The sequence below is a fragment of the Meriones unguiculatus genome, chromosome 3, assembly GCF_030254825.1.
Source record: "Meriones unguiculatus strain TT.TT164.6M chromosome 3, Bangor_MerUng_6.1, whole genome shotgun sequence".
Lineage (NCBI taxonomy): Eukaryota > Metazoa > Chordata > Mammalia > Rodentia > Muridae > Meriones > Meriones unguiculatus.
Genome location: NC_083351.1, coordinates 147,962,110 through 147,986,080, shown reverse-complemented (window position 1 = coordinate 147,986,080; position 23,971 = coordinate 147,962,110). Strand labels below are relative to the sequence as shown.

General features: G+C 46.7%; 2 long non-coding RNA genes across 3 annotated transcripts; one reads left to right on the top strand and one right to left on the bottom strand.

The window, feature by feature from the left end:
* Positions 1-10,048: 10,048 nt before the first annotated feature.
* Positions 10,049-18,134, top strand: LOC132653173 (uncharacterized). Of its 2 annotated transcripts, none has more exons than XR_009590918.1 (3): positions 10,049-10,631; positions 12,049-12,431; positions 17,409-18,134. It is a non-coding gene; the product is annotated as an uncharacterized LOC132653173 (long non-coding RNA). The 2 variants fall into 2 exon arrangements; XR_009590919.1 differs by lacking the exon at positions 17,409-18,134 and adding an exon at positions 15,051-16,548.
* A 568-nt stretch (positions 18,135-18,702) lies between these two features.
* On the bottom strand, positions 18,703-23,220 carry LOC132653175 (uncharacterized). Its single transcript, XR_009590922.1, has 2 exons — positions 20,929-23,220; positions 18,703-20,348 (listed from the first exon to the last, which is right to left on the bottom strand). It is a non-coding gene; the product is annotated as an uncharacterized LOC132653175 (long non-coding RNA).
* Positions 23,221-23,971: the final 751 nt, after the last annotated feature.

The window sequence follows — 23,971 nt, the reverse complement described above, 5'->3', positions numbered from 1 at the left end:
CGAGGGCTCAAGTGCGCTGACAGGAGTTCCTCTCTCATGGACTTCAGGGCCCCCATCTGGGCTCACTCTGCTGCAAGATGCTTCCTGGGTTGCTTCAGAGTGCCTAGTGATGAGACTAGAGTGGAGGGCGGGGTGCTGCCCTACTTCCAGGGGGCTAGATGAAACACTGGTCTCCCATAGATGAGAAAAGCAGCACAGAGGGGAGGAAGCAGCCCGGCGGGCAGGGCGCAAAGTCCACTCAGACAATGGCAGGAGTCCGTCAGTCACTTGGCACCCGCCTCGAAGGGCACGAAGGAAAAGCTGTGTCCCCAGGTCTCGGTGAGGGACGACATTCTTATTCTGTTTTGATCTACAGTGCATCTCGTCAGTGTGACTCAGGGAGCCAGGATCCTGCCCTGTGTGGGAGGGAAGTCTCCAGACCCTCCATCCTGAGCGATGAGGTAGTACCAGCCCCTGGAGTCACTGTTTTCTCCTATACGTCTGTGTCCAGATAGAGTCTAACTTATAAATTATGCACAGTATGGGATTAGTGACAACAGCTAACAATAAAATAGAACTGTTCTAGCGTGTTATGACAAATGTGGTAAAATGAATGAATTATTTATCTGGGGGACTTTTATTTTTCCATCTAATACTTTCGGACTGAAGTTGACCGTGGGAAAAGGAAACTATGGAAATGAAAGCCGCAGATGGGGGAAGCAACTGTCTCATACGTATGCACTACTTTTTCGGAACAGGCTATCTTTTAAATAGGCTGGCCTGGTTCCAAATGATGTGCTGTGAGGGTGGGCTGCAAAGCACTCAGAGGGAGAGAAAGGTAGAAGTAGAAAGATCTCTCTTAGCCAGTGTCGGGGCTCCCCAACTCCTCTGATAGCCTTCGATCCCCGTTATTTTGGTGCTCATTTTAAAATACATAGATTAACATTTGCTTTAAACCACTCAGACATGATCTTTGCAGCCCTTGCTAGAGGGAAACCAAGCAATAATCAGTCCCATTTCCAGTAGACGGACGGAACGGAAACATCTTCACCCCATTTTCCACGTCAGATTAAGGCAGCACGCTGTGTTGTCTAAATGTGCCCATGCTAAATGGTGTTCTCTCTGAATTCTCAAGACCCATGAATGAAGGTTGGCTCTCTGACCACTGGCCACAAACCCTGTAGTACTCTACTGCCATTCAGAGCTATTCTAACCGCCCTGTGAACAGAGAGCACCTCTCGAGAGAAATGGAATCTAAGGGGAGGAATATCCAAATGTGATTTTAAGAGAATCGAGCTGATCCAGGAACTGATAGCGTTTTCAGAGCCAAGTCCCAGGAGGCCCGCAGAGCAAACAGAGAACATTTCAATGGCATTGGAGGAGGCTGTGACTTGTCGGGGCGGATTTGCTAACAGGAAAGGGAGCAGAGACCATTCTTGTCTAGACGTCTGATTAGCAGGGAACTGTAGGATTAGGGGAGTGTGGAGTTTTCTGGCTGCCATTCTAAGGAGGCTGGGCTTTCTGTAAGGAGGGCTAGATGAGAGTAACATTTGTTTCCACTGAAAACGCTGACTGGTCCTGATCCTGCACATTGTGCCAGACCAAGGAACCAAAACCCACGGTGCCACCCTTTTGGTATAAAGGAGCGATGTGTGGAAGTTGAGCCTGGTTCATTTGGGGTGTGATGTTTTAACTCATTTGCAAGGTTTTTAATAATAAAGTTTATTTTCAAAATTTACAATGTTGTTTTTCATTTTTGTTTTTTTTGAGAAAGGGTTTCTCTGTGGAGAGCCCTGGCTGTCCTGGAACTCAGTCTGTAGACCAGACTGGCCTTGAACGCATAGAGATTCGCCTGCCTCCGCTTTCCAGGTGCTAGCATTAAAGGCATGCGCCACCACCAGCTCTTTAATGAGTGATGGACCATCAGGGTCTTGGCCTCGGAGAGGGAAGAGTCCCCGGAAAACAGCCGCTCTGGGACCACCCTCTCCTTCTCTGGTCCTCCCACGTCAGCCCCAGCTTGTAAGCACTTTGAGGTCCATCCCCTTGGAAAATCTGTTTTACTGTTAGAACAGTTCACCCATGTCCTCTCAGCCCGCCTAGGGTTCTCTGGAAGCTCTGGCAGGGGTGGGAGTTGAGGTAGACCTTGCTAGCTTGGCCCTGAAGGCGAGCTTGGAGTAGGGGACCCCGAGGGCTCTGGTAATGGGTTGGACTCTGGAGACAGCAGGCCATCGCTGAAAGGAAATGAGCTCAGAATCAGAAATCGGAAACAGAAACATGAGGTTCTTGGAGAAAGTCCTCTCTCCAAAGCTCTCTGCATCATTATTCCTCCTGAGTCCCTTGCGGTCCAAGCTGTCAGCCATCGCTGCCTTCAGCCTTAGGCTGCATATTTTTGCCATGACCTAAGACAGGGAACAGCCAGACGCTGTGTGTTAGGAGGTCACAGCCCAGCTTAGTCACAGGAACAAGCCACCAGCAAAGGCAGTGGTCGGGGCTTGAAAAAGCGAAGGGTGATTACAGCCATCGGAGGCCAGCCAGGGAAATGAGTCCTCTGTGTTTAAAACAGGGAATCCAGTCCAGGGACTGTGACCAAAAAAATGGAAGAGCTGAGACATGAAGAAGTTGGTGGGACCACCTGGACCAGGGTCACCAGGCAGAAACAGCTACAACCCCAAGGCTGGAGAAACAAAAAAGGAGATGCTCTCTGGCAATGCAATGCTGAGAGGCAGGGAGCGTACTGGGCTGGGCCTCTTTTTCCTCTACCCCACCTTCCAGTGGCCAGTCAGCGACTCCCATTGGCTGAGTCCCATAAGGTGGAACCAGGTGGCTGCTGCAAAAACCTGGGAAACTGGGGGTCTGTCTGCCTGTCCGGACAAGCTGGGGCAAGTGAGTCAGAGAGATCAGCCCACGTATTCTACAGAACACTCTCCTGGCGAGCCATGCTTGCCTCTCAGCAACAACAGCGGCCTCATCACAGGATGAAATCTTCTTAGAATGGCTGTTTAACATTTCTTTCTCAGTCCCCAGCTATCCTCTCAGCCCTGAGAAGTCTAGGTTCCATTAGGAGCAAAGAAGGAGTCTGCTTGATTTATTGATGATTCTTTAGAAATATTTGTTTAAAGGACTAGGGGTGGAACTCAGTGGTAAGGCACCTATCCAACATGTGCCAAATCCAGGGCTCCAACCCCAGCAGAGTGCAAAATGGAAAAAAAAAAAAAAAAAAAAGAGTAAAGGATGTATACATAGATAGAACTATTTATTGCAAATAATTGAATATGTGGGGTGGAGGGGGTGGGAGTGGCTCGGTGGGCAAAACCCTTGCTGTGTAAACCTGAAAGCCTGAGTTTGAATTTCCAGTACCCACATAAAAAGCTAGGAGCGGACACACACACACACACACACACACACACACACACACACACATACACACACACATACTTGCAATCCTAATGTTAAAGGTATTTGGAGCCTGGGTCAGGCGTTTCTAGGTTCTTTGTCTTGTTTTCAAGGAATTGAAACAGAGGCTCACACAGATTTTCAAAAGCAGCAAAGAAACTATATCCTGTCTTAAGGAAATAAGATGGAGAGGGATAGGGCAGGACCCCTGACCTCCTCTGCCTCCATGTGCACTCCAGACATGAGTGATTATACCCACACACTTACATGCATGTACAGAGCACATATAGAGGGGACACAATTAATAACTATGTACTGCCCTTCTTGCAAGCAAGTGATTCTTTGAGTGGGACATGTTGGAGCTGAGGTCTAGAGAGACACCATGATGTAGTGTTGAGTCCTCAAAAAGAGGAAACAGAAGGAGACACAAGAGAGACAGAGAGAGAGAGAGAGGGACATGGTGGGGAAACGAGAGGAACTTGCCTGGGTACATTTTATGAGCCCGGAAGGCAACTAGCAAGTTGACTATGGCAGACAATCTCAACAGTTAGCATCTGTTTCTTGCTTACAGTGGGGAAAGCGTCCAGCCAAGACAACCCTGTGAACGAGACAGTATTGTTTTCTATTTCAGATGAAGAGAACTAATAGGTGCTCTCTCTCTCTCTCTCTCTCTCTCTCTCTCACTCTGTGTGTGTGTGTGTCATATAGGGATGACCTATATGACAAAATAAATTGAGGGATTAAGGGCCCTATATCATAAAAGTGAAGGCAGTGTCCCCTGGCTTATTTTTGGATGGCTTATCCTGAGGCGCAAGCTATCCTGTCACGTGGATCTCAAGAAACACTTGCAGAAGCTGAGCTGAGACCTCTGGCTGACAGCGGGCAACAGTTGAGTGAAGCTTCAAAGCAGAGGATGAAGAGCAAGAAGCCCAGCCAAACCTTCAGGTGACTGTAGCTACAGTGAGCAGCTTGTGACCTCACAGAAAACTCAAGGCCAGAATTGTTCAGCCAAGCTGTTGTTCCAAGTACCCCAGCCATGGAAGCCATCATGTCAGTATTTGCTTTCTTCTTAAGAAACTATGTTTTGGGGTATTTTGTTATACAGAAATAGAGAAATACAGGGGGCTGCTTTTCTTCTCTTGGGTTACCAGAAGACATGTGGCCAGAGCTGAGCCAATCAAAGTGAGAATGCCCGGGCTGGTCCATCCCAGATGTGCCTCCATGGTCTGCTGAAGTTCTGCTGCTGTGTTCTCAGTGAGGACAGGAGTCTAGTATTCCTGAGTCCCAGGAAGTAAAAAAGCACCAAACATCCTTTAGTAAGGCTCCCTTTGCTTTAGTGATGCACACATTTGGCAAGAGAAGACCAGATCCAAAGTCTTGGTCCACCACTAAGCAGTTTCATGGTGCTGGGCAAGTTGCCGGAGGCCTGTGTCCCCTTCTTTCCTGAACCTGGCAGGTTGCGTGAGGTCACGTCCATCAAGCCTTCATGGAGAAGCTGAGTTCCTGGTGTCTAAGAGTTGACTGTCGTTAACAGGTGGCCTGTGTGCAGAGGTCAAAGGAGAACTCTGGGAGTCTCTTCCTCCGCTGTGGGTCCCAGCGATGGAATTCAATTGGTCAGGCTTCTGTAGCAAGTCTGTCTGCTCGCTGAGCTATCTCGCCAGCCCTCAGTAATCCGCATGGCTGTTGGCTCTGTCTGTGTGTGTGGTCTAAACCCACATCTCCAGCCCTAAGTCAGTCCTGGGTGATGTCGTCCAGGCCTGCTGGAGGCAGCCCTAAGACACACGCTGAACCTTGTGCAAGGCCAGCCTTGAGCATGAGTCAGGCAATAGCTCTCTTTTTGCTTTGTTAGGCTACAACTGAGAAAAATGGCTCTTTTCTGCCTGTGGCCACCCCTGTCTTCAGCACACACACTGATCTCAGCGGCCTCCCTGGTGCACTCCACCCCTTACTCCTCCTCATTTGCACATCATACCTGAATAAAGACAGAGTCCTCTGCTCACGTCACGATTTCACTGAGCCTGGGGTGGACAGGCCAAGGTCCAAAAGGAATCTGGTAGGTGCTTTTGGACAAAGAACCGGGTGGTATGTGTTCCTGGGAAATGACCCAGGACGCAGTAAGCACAGGCAACCTCAATGGACTGGAAGCAATGGAAGAGAAAGCCAGTGTGTTTGCGAGTGACAGGGCTAGGAACCCAGCACCCCAGCCTGATCAACAAAATCAGAGTCTGTGCAAATTCCAGGACCTCGAAGGTTGAAGGCTCGTTAATTCATTCCTTTTTAAAAAAATTTTTTTTGAAATTATGTTTATATCACTCTTCCTTTTTCTCCCTCCAATCTATCCCATAGATCCTGGTTTTAAATTCATGACCTCTTTTTCTTTAGTCTCTCTCTCTCTCTCTCTCTCTCTCTCTCTCTCTCTCTCTCTCTCTCACACACACACACACACACACACACACACACTCCTAAATACATGATTTGAAACACAGCTTTACTGCGCATGTACTACATATCAAATACTAGATACTGAGGACACTGCAATAAACAAACCAGCAGCTGAGGCGTTAGTGAGGGAAGGACAAAGTTCAATACTATGTACTATATTAGGCAAAGCACTAAAAAACAAACAAACAAAAATAACCAAATAATTTTTGGTTATGTACTGTAGGCACAGAGCTTCAGGTGGGGAGAGTCCAGACTGGTGTTTTTTTGGTTTGATTTTGTTGTTGTTGCTGTTTCATTTTGTTCACACAAAAGAGTTCTCAAATGAAAGGCCCTGCTTCGGAGTCAGGGGCAATTCTCCAGCCAGGAGGGGCATTTATAGGGAGGTAGGGAGAGCAGATAGTCACAGAGTCACAGAAATTGGAGTGGGCACGTTGGCTGGAAAAGGATCTAGAAAGGTCATCATCCACGTCTACCTTGGGAGGAAGAGGTATAGAGCGCTGGTGGGAAGTGACGTTTCGGTTAGAGTGGCCAAGGAGACCTCGGCTCTTCAAAGGTCTGTTCAGAAATCTTGTAAAGGAAGTGAGGGGCTGCTTGGGTGACCAAGGGAGGAAGGGGCGGAGTCAGGAAGTGGAGTCTCAGCCAAGGCAAGGACTGACTTGTACAAAAGAGGCTACCATGAACTTCCGGTGACTTTGGGCACGTGGTAAACCTACCTGAGTCTCAGTCTCTTCTCTCACAACATAGGGACTGAAATGCCCCAAGAGGTTGTTCTGAGGGTGAAAGAGCTGGAGTGTGCAAGCTACCAGAGAATGTCCTTCACAGAGTGAGTTTCTTTTGCAGTACAAAAACAGTGGCTCTTGGCTGCCACTGTTATTGCTGCAAATTGTCTCAAAATGTTTTCTGTGCTGGCTTCAGGACCTCGGAGATGGTGGCCCCTGCCCTCCGAGATACTTCTGTCAAACCACAATGGCTGAGGAGAGTGCCTTTTCTGGCTCCGACTCCAAGCTAGGGCACAAATCTGCAGGAGCACATTCAGGAGGCCACAGCCACTGGCAACAGACAAAGTCACACAATGGGAGTCAGGATGGCACTGTCAGAAATAGAACGTGGCGGTGGGATTGGCTTTTGCTTCTTCTGCCCTGTCTTCTTCTCTCCAAGGAAGAGCTACACCACCCTAGATCCTAGAAGAACTGTACAGGGCGCTCGGAACACCCTATGCACCTTATGCTGCTGGCATCCATGGGTACAATTTCAAGAAAACCATCACAATTCGTTAACTTTTTCCAGGAACAGGCTCCAGACCAAGCACAAATGCTCACATTCCGAGAATGGGTGACTGCATCCAGCACTGGCAGGCTCTTTCTTAGCTTTGAGTTCCCTGTACCAGTCACTGGTTGGTACATCTTGTCAACATGAGAGGCAGGTGACCATGTGCAGCTTGCAGAGGACACTGGGTGCCCTGGCTGTGCCAACACAGGAAGAGAGAAGCTGAGAAAGAAGGAGGAAAACAAGAGTCCTGGGCTAAGGGACCCCACTTTGGCACGCAGGACCCCAGGCAAGCTATTCATTTACAGGGTTGTATTTAGTTGCAAGTACAAGAATTCTACCTGTGGTGCCTTCGGTGGGAGGTATAGTCTCCCAATCCTCCCCGAATAAAACGAATCTCCATAATATATCTCCAATATATATATATATGTGTGTGTGTGTGTGTGTGTGTGTGTGTGTGTGTGTGTGTCTCCATAAATTTATCAGGGAGCCAAGCTTCCCTACGTTCTCTGATCTGAAATCTTTCTTTCTTTCTTTCTTTCTTTCTTTCTTTCTTTCTTTCTTTCTTTTGCTCCCAAAGTTGCCTCATGAACCAGCAGGGCTGTCAGAAACTCCACCCACTACATTTACATTCCAGGAAACATGAAAAGGGTGTAAAGAAAATGCAGAAGAGGTTCATGCCTTTTATCCTCTATATAAATTTCTAAGAATCTAAGAATACTTTTTTTTTTTTCCTCTCTCTGACTTGTTTGGTTTGGCTTGGCTTGGTTTTTTAAGACAAGGTTTCTCTGGCTGTCCTGGAACTCAGTCTATAGACCAGACTGACCTCAAACTCAGAGATCCTCCTGCTTCTGCCTCCCGAGAGCTGGGATTAAACTCAAATGCTACCATACTAGTATGAATCCTATTTTTTTTGTTCATTTGTTTTGTTTTGTCTTGTTTTTGAAGACAGGATTTCTCTGTGTCACCTTGGCTGTCGTGGACTCACTTTATAGACCAGGCTGGCCTCATACTCACAGAGATCTGCCCGCCTCTGCTCCTAAGTGCTGGGATTAAAAGTGTGTGACACCACACCTGGCTTTGAATCCCATATATTTAGGACAAAAGCCTCGACACCCAGCAGAAAAGGGTGAGTAAGTGCAGAGGCACTGAGAGGAGTCTAAGACAAGGGAGAACATGGGGGATTTCCGGAGCAGTTTGGGATCCAAGTTACTGTCCTTAACAATTCTACTCTGGTCCTAAACCTTCGTGACCTCTAGAAATAGAGAGAGAGAGAGAGAGAGAGAGAGAGAGAGAGAGGAAGAAGAAGAAGAAGAAGAAGAAGAAGAAGAAGAAGAAGAAGAAATGACTCGAGCAGCTGTTCGTTTTTATCTTGTTACTAAAATGTTCCGGCCGAATGTCAAAAGATCCACCCTTATTTTCCTCAACTGGATGTTGCCCTTGTTGCTGATGATACACCCTCACCCACGTTCAGGAAAACAATCCTAATTAAACTCAGAATGCCACATAAAAGAAAAGGGGAAAGACACAGAAATAGGAGGCAGGGCTTGTTGGAAAGAAATGGAGCTTCATCAGAAGACAGAGGGGATAACAGAGGGTAATGGGTGTAAATACGGTCAAATATATCTCCCATAGGGGACATTCTGGCAGTGCCATGCTAGCACATTTCCAAGGGTGCTCGACCTTCACAGCAGAGTCCAAAGTCTCCTAAAGGCTGGTGGCCTGAGCAGTTCCTGTCTGAACCACTCACATTTGCCTCTGGCTTGAAGACGTGGGTTCTGTCCTTATAGTGAGTGACACTGTGTATTGGATCCTTCATTCATTCAGCAAGAACTTGTCCCGCAGCTGCCTGCCCGATACACTGCTCACTCGGCATCCAAGGACCGACCCCATCAATGCCTAGCAGAGATTATAGGAATTGCATATTTATTCACAGTGGGAGAGTGAGAGTGAGGCTGGTCAGCAGCTCACTGGCAAGTCCTTGACCTACAAGTTGAGAGCTGAAAGTCCAGTAGAAGCAGGCACTGTTGGGTGGGTGTGGGGTGGGGTGCAGGCAGAAAAGCCTGCAGTGAAACTGTTGCTTTCCCCAAGAGAGCAGAAGGCAGTTTGGATGGGGAGAAGGAAAGACACGTAGGATTAGCTTAGAGATCACATGGAGACTTGGTGACTATAATAGCAAAGACAAAGAACCTGAAAATGGAGGTTGGTTTCTCGATTTGTAACTGTATGGTGAGGTCACCGAGAGAGGTCAGGCAGGAAGATGGGCCAAAGCCTGAGACTTTGGCGCTGAGGGGGAGTAGTGAGTTCAAAGCCACACCCTCTACAGGAGCCTGGCACAGGGCCCTCCAACCTGCACAGGGCCCGCTCCAGGACCTCTCCTGTGTGGTGTCTTATAGACAGGTAGCAGAGGTATGGGATTCTGGGTCCCGGGACAGAAGCTTGATCTCTGGGACGACATTCTCCTTGGGAAGAGCTGCCGCTATGGGGAGGGCCAGAAATCAAAGAGATGGGGCTGGGCATCTCCAGGTGCCCCAGCGAGGATGGGTTCCCAGATCTAGAGCAGTGCTGTTGGACAAGGCAGAATCTGGAGAGGTGCCGTGGATGGTCTGAGATGCTGTTATTCAAGGGCTAGGGACGGTGACAGATGCCGCAGTGAGTAGCAAGGGCAGTAGGCTCATGCTGTGAGATTTCGGGTTTCTTCCTGTTCCAGAACTCTGCACCACGAACTCCCCAGCTCGTGCACCATCTGACAGCAAAGCCTACGGAAGGCTATCCCAAAGACCCCGCCTAGCCCGAAGGCCAAAATCTTGTAATCAGTTTAGTTACAGGACAAACGGGGACAAAATCCAGATCAGAGAGAGAGGATTAGGATGCGTGGCTTGTGAACCGGTGCTTTGAACTTCACTGTGGAAGCCCCGCCCCAAGCGAACAAAGAAAGCCCGGAGTATTCACCGTGACACAAACACATCGCTGCCCCGGCTTCCCTGAAGCGAGGAGACCCGCAGCTGGCTGGGTGATCAGTCGGCATCCCAAATTGCCTCCCCGTGGCGTTCCACTCTGGTCTCTCCCGGGGGAGAAATGGACCGTGTCGCAGCCCGCTGCTCCCGGAATGGCAAGCATCCGAGACGCTGCCCCACTCAGCGGTCCCCAGGACTCAGGGGACTGCAGGAGAGGCGAAGCTCCCTCCTGGAGCTCACCTTGTTAGAGTGGAGGGGAGGGCAGGGGTGGAGGGAAACAGCCCCTGCCCAGGCTGAGCGTGCAGCTTGGCTTATTGTTCCCAGATGGGGACTGTCAGCCCCTGTCAGCTTCAGATATGCGCTGAGAGCTCTACTTCCGCATTCCTGGAATGCGTGGCGGCCCAGAGTTCACCTTCTGCACCCGGATTCAATAACATGTCAAATCCCTTCAGTCTCACCCGGAGCTGAAACTCTCTCAACTCGCTCGCTGCCTCTGCACACATGCCTTGCGCCTGTCCAAATATTGAAGCTGGGTTGAGTGCAGCCACGGAGTCTGGGCCAACTAGGCTCCACCTGCCAAGAACCAGCTCCACGGTGAGAGCCAAGAGTCCTTGAATGTCTGTAGTGGGCCTTGGAACTTGTCCAGAGTGCTGTCCCGGGGTGTGGTAGCCTGGGGAGCTGGGAAAAGAATTGGGCAATTGGTCCGGCTGCTCATAAGTCTACAGCCTAGCTATTGCCAAGTCTACCCAGAACTCCACTACTGGGGGCTTACGCAGGAGGATATTGGACTATATAGTGAGTTCAGGGTTAACCTGGGCTACATATACGTGTGTGTGTGTGTGTGTGTGTGTGTGTGTGTGTGTGTGTGTATTCTCTCTCTCTCCAAAAGCAAAATACACACACACACAAAAGAAGTCTCTCTAGGGAGTTCTCTCACTTGTCCCCTCCTGGCTGACCCCTGCACTGCCTTTCACAGTAGGGAGGCTGTTCCCAGTCAGAACTCTTTCCCCTTATTCAATATTTTAGAGACAAAATAGGTGGGAACAGCATTGAATGGACAGGGAAGGGGCCATGGAGCTGAGGGTTGATAAGTGAGTGATTGACGATCACACAAAAATAAGTGAAACATGTGGATATATGATTCCAGAATCCTCCCATCCCCCATTAGAGAGAGAGAGAGATCTTACTCTGTAGCCCTAGCCTGCCTCGAACTCGCTATGTAAAAACAGCTGGCCTTGAACTCACAGAGATCTGCCTGCCTCTGTCCCTCCAGTGCTAGGATTAAAGACAAATGCCATCATGCCTACTCAATTTAAAATTTTTTTACTCTCAAATTATTATGTTTCGTTGTGTTCCTCTTCTCCCCCGCCAAAAAAAACCACAAGAAAGCCCTTCCCCTTGATCTTTACAGATGTGGCCTGTAACTACAGTTACTGTGAGCATAATGATAAGACCATTAGGGTAGGTCCTAATATAGAAGAGCCAGTGTCCTTACAAGAAGGAGGAGAAGAATGAAGGGGCAGAGATCAGTTACAACAGCCAAGGGCCACCTGGATAAAGCCACTGTCTTCTGAAGGTGGTGAGAAAAATTTCCCACCTAGAGTACTTGGAGGGACCTGTCAACACCTTGATTTCCCATTTCTACCCTCTCGATCCAAGAAAAGTTCCTGATGTTTGATACTATCATGTTGTGTGACTCACATGCCACCCAAAAAAGCTGTTGATAAAATCCTGGGTGGAATCAATTTAAAACAAACAAACAAACAAACAAAAAAAAAATGCTGTTTGGGGCAGTAAGGAGAGGTGGCTCATGGCAGCCTGGGGGCTCAGGGCTACTTCCCTGGTCCTGTTTAGCGTACAAGTCACCTTTAAAAGGGACCCAGCGCTGCCTACCTCCTCTTACCCTATGAAAACCCCTCTACAATGACGTGGGCCTCCTACCCACTCTCCAACCTTAATTTATGGATTGATAGAAACCCAGTGCAATTCCCACTTTATGCTTTTTTTTTAGGTAGCTCCCAGGCTTGCATGGAAGTGGCCTTCTCACTCAGCGAGGCTTTACAGAGTTGAAACTCTACTACCCTTCAGAGTGGCCTCCGAAGTTAGGAATTCCTGGTTAACATCTGCCCTGTGACCTCACCCTGTCGCAACGACTCCATTAAACTGAGTCACTCAGTCCTGCGGACTCCCTGCAGATGATAAGGACTGGCACGGAAAACAGCAGCTCAGGCTCTGGGCCGACTGTGGGCTGTGGGTTTGAGCAAATGGGTGCTTTGCAATTGACCTCAATGTTTATCCTCGTTCTCAAAAGATGGAGATTGTATGCTGGCAATTTTCCGAGAATCCATTAGCCAGCTCCTGAGTCTGTGATGGTATTTCTTACGAGACCATTTGGTAAGTTTTTTGTTTTGTTTTGTTTTTACTTTTTGTTTTTCATCTAGAAATGGCTGTGCTGGTGCACTAACACCCAAAAAGGACCGCTCATGGGACAACCTCCCCCCACTTCTCTCCCCTCTGTTGTCTTGTTTGCCTCACACGTCAATGGAGGTTGGTTTTCAAAACCCACATCTCTTGCTTGCATAACTCTGGGAATAACCGTCCCTGCAACCATGGTCCACTCTTTCTTGCCTCATGGCTCTTAGCTAAAGCTTCTTGTTTACTATGAAAAAGCTAAGAGTCTAAACATGTTGAGGGACAGCTCTTCCTGCTCCCCAAGGCATGACTTGAACTAAATAGAACCATACCTTAGCTGTCTTTCCAAACCAACCACGAGGAACCAATTTACAACCTCTGTGATCACACAAGTGCGTGTGCAGAAGATCCCCTACATGTCATGTTTTCCTACCGTGAAGGACATACTGTTCTTGCCTGTGTTCTGTCTTCCAAAGACAGACTGTGCACTCCAAGGGCTGTAGATCTAAACAACTGGGCCATTGCTGATCCCACAGAGGACAGCCACACACAGGACAAACACACAGTGCGCCACAGAATGTCATGTTTGAGAGGCACATTACACAACACGGAAAAGCATTCACAGTCTGCTATGTAGTGGGGGGGGGGAAGCTGCTTGCAAAACTGAATGCACCATATGAAAACAATTATGCAAAAAATATGTATATATCCATAGAAAATCTGAAAGGCTTTTCTCCAAAATGTAAACAGTGGGGGAACCCTCAAGGGCTTGAGCATAAAATGCTCAGTTGTGCACAGCACTTGGGCATCTGCTGGAGAGAAGAGTGGGGGGCATTTTGGCACAGGCTGCCTTCCTGAAATGAGCCTTTTTTTTTTCCTTTTCTATTTATGAAATGGCACCATATAGGCTGGCAACAGCCCCAATAATTGTGGCTGGCTCGAATTTCTCTCCTATCTGCTTTCCTGTGTTTTCCAAAGCGTAGGTACTATGTTTGTGTTAATTTTTAGAGGACTCACAAAATAATCAATTTTCAAAAGATAAGTACTAGGAAATTGGGTAGGACTGAATCTTTGATGGTATCAGGAAATTGGCTTTATTTTCAAGTGTGCTAATGGTCTTGTGGTTGTGTTTTTAAGTCATTATCACCTGGAGATGCATACTGAAATATGTCTGGATAGAATGGTAGAATGCCTAGGGTTGTCTTAAAAAGAATACAGGTGGTTATTAAGTGGGTAGACACATATAAAAAGTCAAGATCATAGGTTAATCATCATTGAAGCTAAGTGCTTAGAATGTGAGGATTTATATTACTTTGTTTATTTCAGTATCGCTTGCAAATTACCACACTACAAAGCCTTAAAAAACACAAAAATAGCTTATATCACTGTAACTCTCAAGATGTTCCAGAGGAAAAAAAATATTCATATAAGTTGAATATTGTGATTACCCTTTCCAAAATTGGGTCACCCACAAGCCAACTGTGATACAAAAAAAATATCAAATGGAAAATGTAAGAAGTAAGTAATTCTTAAGTTTGAGATTGTACACTGCCTGAAATTTCATGCCATTGTTCTCCATATAGCCTGGGATATGAATGATCTCCTCGCCCACTGTATCCACGTTGTATGTGCTATCCACCTGTTAGTCATCTAGTCTTAGGCACCTTGGTTATCACAGAGCACTTGTCACAGTGCTGCACTTAAGTAACTTTCATGTACTGTCCTACTGCTACTCACAGTGTCTCCATCATTGACCTCGTTCCGTCTCATAACGCAGGTATTGCATCATCAGGAAAAAAAAAAAGGTGACGACACTACAAAAACATACTTTTAGAGAAAGACCATATTCTTATAACTTTTATTATAGTTTACTGTAATCATGCTGTTTATTATGTGAATATCTTACTGTGCTTTACATATAAATTTTATCATATGCGTACACACACATACATACACATATGTAAAAACCACCAGGCTTTTTTTTTTCCAGGTAGCATGTCTGACATCCATAGATTCGACCAACTAGAGATTTAAAATATCTGAGGTGGAGGGGGGAATTATGTCTGCACTAAATATGTGTAGAATTTTTGTTGTTGCTGTTATTCTCTAAATAATATAGTATAGCAGCTGTTTATACAGGATTTACTTTGGGGTTTATAATTAATTTACAGGTGATTTAAACTACACTGGGAGATGTGCATAGGTCGTGTGTAAATGGCATCATTTTATATAAATGGTGCAGAATCTTCAGGGTTTGGTGTTTGTGAGGGTTCTGGAAGGAATTCACTGTGGATACTGAGGCATACCCGTATATGAACTGTTCAGTGCTCTCCAATTCCCATGCCTCTACTGGAGGTCTTGGCATGCATCCTCAATGCATGATGGGTTGGGAGTTATATGTGTGTGGGCATACAGTTATTAAAAATTCAAACACTGAATTCTCTAGCCCCCCACCCCATATCTAGTGCAATCCTTGTTCTGAGAATCTCCTGTCTCAGTGTGGAGAAAACACTGCTCCACAATTGTCCCCTGATATGCCAATGAAGTACCTTACAGCCAATCACTAAGTAGGGAAGAGAATAAAGCTGTATTTTTTGCCAGCTAAGGGAGGAGTTTGAAGATAAAGTAAGAGGTTCAAGAGACATCAGGAGAAGGAGCTGGAGCAGGAAATCTACAAAGTGTAAGTATCTCTGGGATGTATGCTAGAAGGAAGCCAAATTAACTGAGAGGGTAATAACTGCTCAGTTATTGTGTTGTGAAGCTTATTATTAAAAAAATAGAAAAGAGTCTCAATTATTTGTGTGATAACCAGGTTGAGAGAGAAACTGAGAAACAAATACAGTTTTATAAAAAAAATAGCTTTGACATATGTGTGGGAGGGGAAGATTGAGAGATGTAAAGGAATTGGCTCACACAAATACAGAGGCTAGACATTCCCAATCTGCAGGATGGTTAGCAAGCTGGAGGAACAGGAGTTTTAAGGCCATCAAATAGAGAATTCTCTCATGTTTGACACATGCCAGTCTTCTTTATGCAGGCTTTCCAGTGATTGGTGGGGTCCACATTAGGGAGCACCAAGGACTTTATCAAAGGCTTCCTGACTAATGTCATCCCAGAGCAACCTCACAGAACCTTCCAGAATGACACCTACCCACATTAATTATCAAGGCACTGTCATTGTGGCTAATCTGACTGTGTTTCCACCTTTGCTTCTGGAGGAACTGTGCAACATCACAAGCTGCTTGAGTGTCCCCTATGGGGGAGTGGTAACTAGGGGAGATGGTTGGTGTTCTACTCATTGAGGTGAATGGAAGAAATAGAGGAAGGTGAATCCCTGTGAGTTCCAGGCCAGCCAGGGATACACAGAGATTAGATAGATAGATAGATAGATAGATAGATAGATAGATAGATAGTTACTAATAAAAATGCAAACATCAAGGCACATGTCACCTGCCTACTTCCTCCAGTGACAGCTGCTAAGCCCTCTCCTTGGCACCTGGAGACCACACAAAGCCACCAGAGTTTGGTAGGGGACAGCAGCATCACTACTGTTATAGCTAAAGACCAGCAAATTCGTCCCCTGAGATGGAGGATGAGTAGCCAAAGTTTGACAAGACCCACCAATCACATATTTGTAGCAGGAAGAATTAGGATGTAGTTCCTGGGAAATTTTAGAATAGTGAGGAACTCAAATACAGAGCTGCTGTGCTGCCTAGGAATATTTCTATGAGTAATTTTAAAATGTAACCTCCCCTTACCCATCTCCAGCCTTTGATGGTTGCTGGTGTGTATGTCCTTGCTGCTGTTGCTTTCACTCATGTCCTTCACTCATGTCATAATCTAGCCTGCTCTGCCTTCCAACATGAACTGAAGTCCAGGAGTCCTCTAGGGCTTCAGGCACAGAGTGAGACTGGCTGAGATACCCAGCTTCATGAACTAAGAAGCAGCCAGTGTGCAGACAGCCATTGTTGCACTAGGGCATGACATACAAGCCAATCCAACATTAACACACACACATATCACAGTCTCCAAGGGTGATGACACACGCCCTGAATCCCAGAGTTCAAGAAGCAGAAGCAGGTGGATCTCTACTGAGTTTGAGGCCTGATGTACGTAGTAAGTTCCAGGCCTGTTACGACTACACAGTAAACCCAGTCTTAAAATAAAATAAAATAAAATAAAATAAAATAAAATAAAAAAATAAAATAAAAATAATAAAATAAAATATAGCAAAAAAATAAAAATTAAAAAAATAACAATGGTTTAAACAATAACACACCTAAAACTAAGTTAAAATTTTATCATAATAATGTTTGTAATAATATGCATTAGACATAAGATGGTATTTCAGCACATACATGCATTTGGGAATCAGGGAAATTAGCATTTCCCTTTTGCTACCATTTCTTTAGGGTTGGAGGCTTTGAACTCTTCCTCTAGAGCTTCACAATTGTATGTTTCTAGGGCTCAAGACTGGGACATATCTTTTATTTTCAAGGGCACTGTGGGGGGAGGCAGTTGCACACAATCATGCTCTCTCTCACACACACACAGTCTCCAATATCCCCTAGCTTGTCCAAGTCAGTTATGAATCCCATAGCACATGGCACTTTGCACATAACTCTACTTGGCTTTGCATGTGTATCTGTTGCTATCTTACATTTAATTAGAATCTAAGCTTTGTTTTCTGCTTGGCCACAATTCAAGACTCAGTGCACCTAGAACAATGGTAGGTGCGTAATAGATGTTTGCTACGTTCTTGCTGAGTGGATCAATGTCATGTGACATGGAGGTTCAGGGCCCGAAAAGGGTCCTGATTTAGGACAGAAGTCAGGAACACCTGGAGCATCAAATGAGATGGCAGAGTTGTCAGCGCCCATCTGAGCGCTCCCCATTGGAGCTATGGAGTTGTTCCCTCCTGGATTTATTTTTCTTTCTTTCTTTTTGCTTCTTCAACAGATTTGAGATTCTGAGCTGCCGACATAGGGAGTACCCGGATGGTTGATTCGGGTGTCAAAGAGTCCCTAAGCTGGCAGAGATAAAAAATCTCTTCCTCCAAATTAAAAGGCTTACTCTCTCACAGAATTCACACTGGCCTCTTCATAGCGCCGAATTAATCTTATCAACGAGCATGCCTCCAAATCACCTCCAACGATCAGCTTAATGCGCGTAGTTACCCTCCAGAGCATGGTGAGTCCTTGGCGCTGCGGGCATAAATAAAGAGGGATCCCTGACTGCCAGGCAGCTGCCAACCCCTGCTGGTGCCTGCTGTGCGCTTTATAAGCTCTTTTGCCCAGCAAAAAGCTGGGGGGGGGGGGAGGCAGCACAGGTTCTCTCTCCCTCTCCCTCTCTTTCTTTCCTCAAAACGTCAGCCCTCAGGATTGAAAGAAAGTCCATGCAGGGTGGCTTAACCCTGTAATCCCGGTATATAGGAGTCCGAGGCTGCGAGAGCACCGTGACCTCAAAGATAGCTTGACTACAAGTGAACTCAAGATGAAAACACAACTAGAAAAAAGAGCTTGAGGAAGGGGAAATTCTATAGCTCCAACGGACATCTTCCAGTCCCGCCCCTTGCTTGATTTCACAGCCTGGGCTACAAAGTAAGACCCCCATCCCACCACCAGCCCTTCCTCCAAGTGAAAAAAAAAAAAAAAACTGGAAAAGCTGGTGAAAGCCTAATTTTAAAATATTTTTATTGTTTCATCTTAACTGAAAGACAATTCTCTGTGTGTATCGGATATACAGCCATGCCGTAACACCAACACTTTTGCCTCTTAGGCTTCACACTTGCTGTTCTTTGTAAGAACACAGAATCTACCTTTGACCATTCTGCATTACAGAGTGAGCTATGGTTACCTGCTATCACTGTGCTGTGTGCTCTGTCTCTAAAACTTACTCCTCTGTCTCATTCAGGCTGAACCAGGTGATCTCTCTTTACCCATCACCACTCTCACCAGCCCCCACGACCCAACAGTTCCCCTCTACTGTTGGGAATTTGATTCTTTTAGATCCCACGTGTGAGTGCCTTCCTGGGCCTGGCTGATTTTGCTGAGCACGATGACTCCTAGGCTCATCCAGATTGTTCAGTCACAGTGATCCTTTCTCCTGGAAGACTGCCCAGTTCTCAGTAGTATGGATCTATAGCATATCTTCTTTTCCATTTGCCCATTGATGTACGCAAATTAGAATGTCTCCACAGGCCAGTGACTATGAATACTTTCCCAACGGACATAGGATGCAGACACCCAGAACATGTTGTTAAACAGAATATTGATTTCATCACCAATGTCTCAAGTTTCACAGTAAATACCAGACAGATTACTCCTCTCTGGGTATTTTTGCTAATTTGTGTAATTTCTCTGGGGTTCCAGGTCCTGTCTAGAGGAAGACACCTTCTCTATCTCATCAGCAGGTTCTGAACTGATAGAGTAAGGTGATACAAAGACATTAGCCATTCTTTTCAGTGAGGTGGTTCATCTTGAGAGCAATCTGGAGCCTTGGAAGTACCAAGAAACAGCAAACTGTCTCCCCGTGTTCCCCCCCCCAGAACATGCCAAACAGCCACAAGTGGACACTGGCGATGATGTCTGATGTCACATAGTTTTCGGTGGGCAGATAGAATTGGTGTCATTAAAATTATCAGGAATGCCACGCTTACACCATGACTGTCGGCAGCCCAAGCCTCAGGTCCCAGCTCTGACAGGCTCTTGTGCATGGATGCCCTCCTAAGTTAAGCGTCAGGCTCTCTGACTAAACCCTTCCATCGTTCAACATTTCCAAAACTTGAACAGTGGGTATAATCACACTTTCATGGAACAGATGGGGAAATTGAGGCTCCAAAACCCATAGTTTCTACAGGCCAGTGGCAGGATTCAACCCCAAGAAGTGTGGCTCCCTTGCTCTTGAACATGGCTCACTCATTCTCTGCCTCCACCTACCCAAAGCCTTCCATGCCTCACTTCCAGGTCATCATTCTTTTTTTTTTTTTTTTTTTTTTTTTCAATGCAGTTTATTCAGGAACCTTGAACAATCATCTGACCCTGGGGAAAGCCAGCCCACAGCTTAAATAGCCTCTGGGTAGCCAACCCTAGCATGCCACGTGGGCAATGCAGATAGGTCCACATACATGGAAGCAAGCCAGATCCTCAGCCTTAGCCAAATGTGGAGTTGTTCGTGACAGAGAGCACTCACCATCGGGAAGGTGGAAGGCGGAAACCAGCTCCATCTTTAAGGCGCGGCATTACGCAGCTCTCTGCAGTTCCCCCTTTTTGTTTTAGACACATCAGGCAAGAGTAGAGGTCTGATCTCTGATATTAGAAATAAATTGGGACTTTGTACTGATGTTCATTTAGGTGTCATCCACCCAAAGAGCATCAGACCCGACCGATACCTTTTTCTCAGAGGCGGGACCTGGGGCATCAACCGGCATGCAATCAGACATGCTCTTCTCTGGGTCCAAAGCGGTTGACCCTGAGTGCAGTGCTTAGCCTCGCATCCTGAGCGTAACATTTTAGCTTTTTATGGTAGCCAACCATGCTTGGGGAGACTGTCCTGCTTCAATGGCAGGAGCAAATTGATACCCTATGGCAAATCGCTCAACTGGGCTGTCAATGAAAGTATGCTGGACTTTGAGTCACTAGCATACAACATGAGAATTTTCCCTGTGCTGCAAATCTGTCTAAACAATTGTCGAGCTATATTTTAGGTAATTGGACTGGAGAATTCGATACTACGATGGAGCAGCTGAGAGTGGCCATTGTCACAGTAAATTCTACCAGAGTGGACGCAGGACTAGCCACAGGATTATCACCATGGATTGCTGCAGCCATGAATCATCTGAAGGAATGGGCGGGCATGGGAGCGTTAGCAGGCCTTCTGGTGTTGGTCTCCTTGGTTTGCCTGTGGGGTATATGCAAGATTAGAGTCTCACAACAGCGTGATGCAGCCATGATCATTCAGGTCATCATTCTTAAACACCCCCCAGGCTTAATGCAGCCATGACCATCCAGGTCATCATTCTTAAACACCCCCCAGGCTGTGGGCTGAATGATGGTGTGATAAAGAACTTATAGGCCCCCAGAAGGGTGAGAAAATAATGTGAGCAAAGCAAATACATGCGTGGCTGGGTAGATTGAACTGCGCTGAGCAAGGGAGAGCCGCCATCCCCAGAGATGGTTCCAGAAGCAATCAGAGAAGGCTTCTCGGAGGAGCTGCTGCCAGACAAAACCTAAAGGCCCTGGTTCACGGCCACAGGAACGTGGCCATGAATAGCAAGCATGCTTCGCACAGCTGCACTTGCCCTTGTGGCAGAGGCTGGTGGGCCTTCCAGAACCTCAGTCCATCTGTTTTATTGGGGAGGTGTCTCGGGGGTCTGGAATCTTATGGAAGCGCCCAAGCACCGGAGCATGAGGGAGATTAGCAGCAAACCCCCTGACATCCCTTGGTGGTGCCGAGTCAGTTCTACTTCCCTGCTACTTACCTCTCCTTGCTGTTATGCACACACTTGTTGTTTCTGCAAAAGAACTTTTGTACTCTCTTGGAAAACTTAAGAGCTGACACTGGAAAAAAAAAATCAAAGCACGCGTTCCGTTTCCAGTCCCTCAGGTGGAGGGTCCCCGACTCACATGGATCCAGACCTTCTTGCTCTTTCTTTTTGTGGAGGACAAGAAGAGTAGGAAGCCAGGAACCCACACATGGCAAAGATCACAGAAGCACAGGAGGGGCAGGGGTAGCTGGGTCTGCTGCCTCCCCTGGCCAGGCACATCAGATATTTGGATGGTCTTTGACACAGGTACACAAACCTCCTCTATGTAGCCATACATCTTCTCCAAGGATACCACCACCTTGAGGCTATCAAGAGCTAAAGTAAGGGCCCAGGGAACCCCTGTGAGGCCTTGTATTGATGAGACAGACAGAAATTCCACTGTGTACATCAAAGATTTAGCTGGCTGAGTAGCAAGGGGCAGGGCTAGAGCTTTGCCTTAAACCCAAAGAAAGAAAGGATAAAGATTGGATCAGAGAAGAACAGGGAGTGGGGGAGGGGAAAGACTCAGAAAGAGGGAACCTAAGAACTGGGGTTCCTAAAGGCAGCTTCTATCAGCAGATCTTAAAGGTCTAAAGTCAACCCACAGTTGGTGAGAATATTTAAGCAGCGAGCCTGAAACTTTCCCATTGAATTATGGTGCATTAAAAGAACCTGACATTTGGGGGAAAGCAGAGTGGTTTTAGATTGCATTGCTGCTGTGTCTTAGCCAAGAGGCCAAAGACAAGCCTGGCATAACTCATGCGTAGAAATGGGTATCAGGCAAAAATGGCCTATGTAGGCTCCAGCTAAGGGCTGTGCAGGACATTGGCAGGTTTTCTGTTCTACTGTGGGATAAGAAAATGATGGCCCAAGCTGGGTACAGTGGCCCAGGCTTGTAATCCCAGCACTCTGGGAGGCAGAGGCATTTGGATTTCTGTGAGTTTGAGGCTAGCCTGCTCTACAAAGTGAGCCCAGGACAGCCAAGGCTACACAGAGAAATCCTTTCTTGAAAAGTAAAATAAAAGTGAAGAAATAAGTAAGAAATAAATAATAAAAGGACAATAATGGCCTGGCTGGACTGCAGGTCAAGACACAGCAAGAGAAGGACATTTCTATTGCTGATGAGAGCTGGAGGAGAGACTGGCCCAGGTTCTGGGTAGCGGGGAATGATGAGAGGTGCACACGAAGCTCTCAGGTTCGTGTGGACAGACACGCCACCTATCCCTGCATCCATTAGTTACTTTTTCTGGCTTCTGTGACAAAATAGCCAGGGAAAGCCACTTGAGGGAGGAAGGGTTCGGGTTGGCTCTCCGTTTAAAGGTGCAGTCCATCCCGGTGGGGAAGGTGTGACGGCAGAAGCAAGCGGGCTGCGGTCACATGACACCCATGGTCAGGATTGCCACTCACATCCAGGGTGGGTTTTCCTTTCTCCACCATTAAACCTCTCTGGAAACTCCCTTAGCCACTCCCAACGGTGTCTCTACTAGGTGACTGCAGATCCTGTTAAGATGGCAATGAAGATTCACATGTTGTGTTCCAGGCCTGTGGTGCCCTGGAAGGCAATGCACTTCCCCATCATTTATATCTTATGTGGTAGACGTAAGGTTCAGGTCTAGGCCGTTTGAGTGGAAGGTTCTCGTGTTGCGTCTTCAGTCAGTGTCACCGTCTCTGTGCTGAGCTCACCTCCATGATCAAAGGGATCCCTCGTTGTCTGACTGCAGGTAGCTGCAGGGCCTGTGAGAACAGCTGAGCATGCAGACTCTGATCATTTGCACACCCGAGTGTGTTTTTTTGAGTATACAAGTGTGTGCCCGCATGTTCCCCTCCCATGCACACATCTGTCGGCTTGCGCAGTCCCCTTGAGTCCTCTCTGTGAATGAATTCCTTCCCAGTCTTTTGAAACATTTCTTCCTTTTAAAGATTGTGCTTTTATTTTTAGTGTGAGAGTCTGTGTGTGTGTGTGTGTGTGTGTGTACATGAGTGCAGGGGTCTGTGGAAGCCAGAAGAGAGTGTCAGATCCCCTGGAACTGGAGTTCCATAACGGCTCTTGTGCAAAAGCAGTACAGGCTCTTAACTGCTGAACCACCCCTCCGGCCTAGAGGCATTTCTCCTTTAAACCCACAAGAATGTGTTATAAGATTCTATCTGGACTTGAGGAATTATACGCTCTAAAAGTCACTTCAGGGCCATCAATCTTGGAACATTAACCTTTTTGAGTCTGTCAAGTTGTTCCATTGGCAAAGTTAAATGTGTCCTGTTCTTTCTTTGTTTAGTAAGTTAACTAATCTTTTTGGCATTGTCCTTATTTTGGATGTGAAGGGAAATCCCTACAGTATTTATTGATGCCACATAGGTTTCTCAGAAAGGCTTATAATCAGGGTTAAGAAAAAAAAAAGAAAGAAAGAAAGAAAGAAAGAAAGAAAGAAAGAAAGAAAGAAAGAAAGAAAGAAAGAAAGAAAGAAAAAAGTGATGTTTTCAAGTAAAGAAGGTAATTCTCCAGCAATGGAGTTAAAAGAGAAACTTAATGTAAGTAATTGTTGCGTAGGAATGTGCCACTTAACAGAGTCACTTCGGTGTGATGACACAGGGCAAATGTATCTTATTTGCAGTGTTCTTCAAACAACTTCTGGGGTGCCCCGTGCTGTGGAATGAGATATTTGCTCCCTCATTAAGAGAACCAAACACAAAGTGCTCCAAACACAAGTGGAACTTAACAACTGCTTTGGGCATAGCCAGGACCTTGCCCTATTGACTGTGCTGCCCGCACTCAGAGCAGGCCTGCCCCCTCCGTTGTGGCTTACACGTCAATCACCCCTGGAAACACCTTCACAGACACTCGCTGAACGGTACCTGATGAATCACCGAGACATAATTCAACCTGACAGTGAAGGCTAGTCCCCACAGCCAGACACGGTGGCACACGCCTGTGGTCCCGGTTTTTGGAAAGGCAGCCTGAGGCATGCTCAGATAGCTTGGTGGGACTGTTCCAGTCACAATT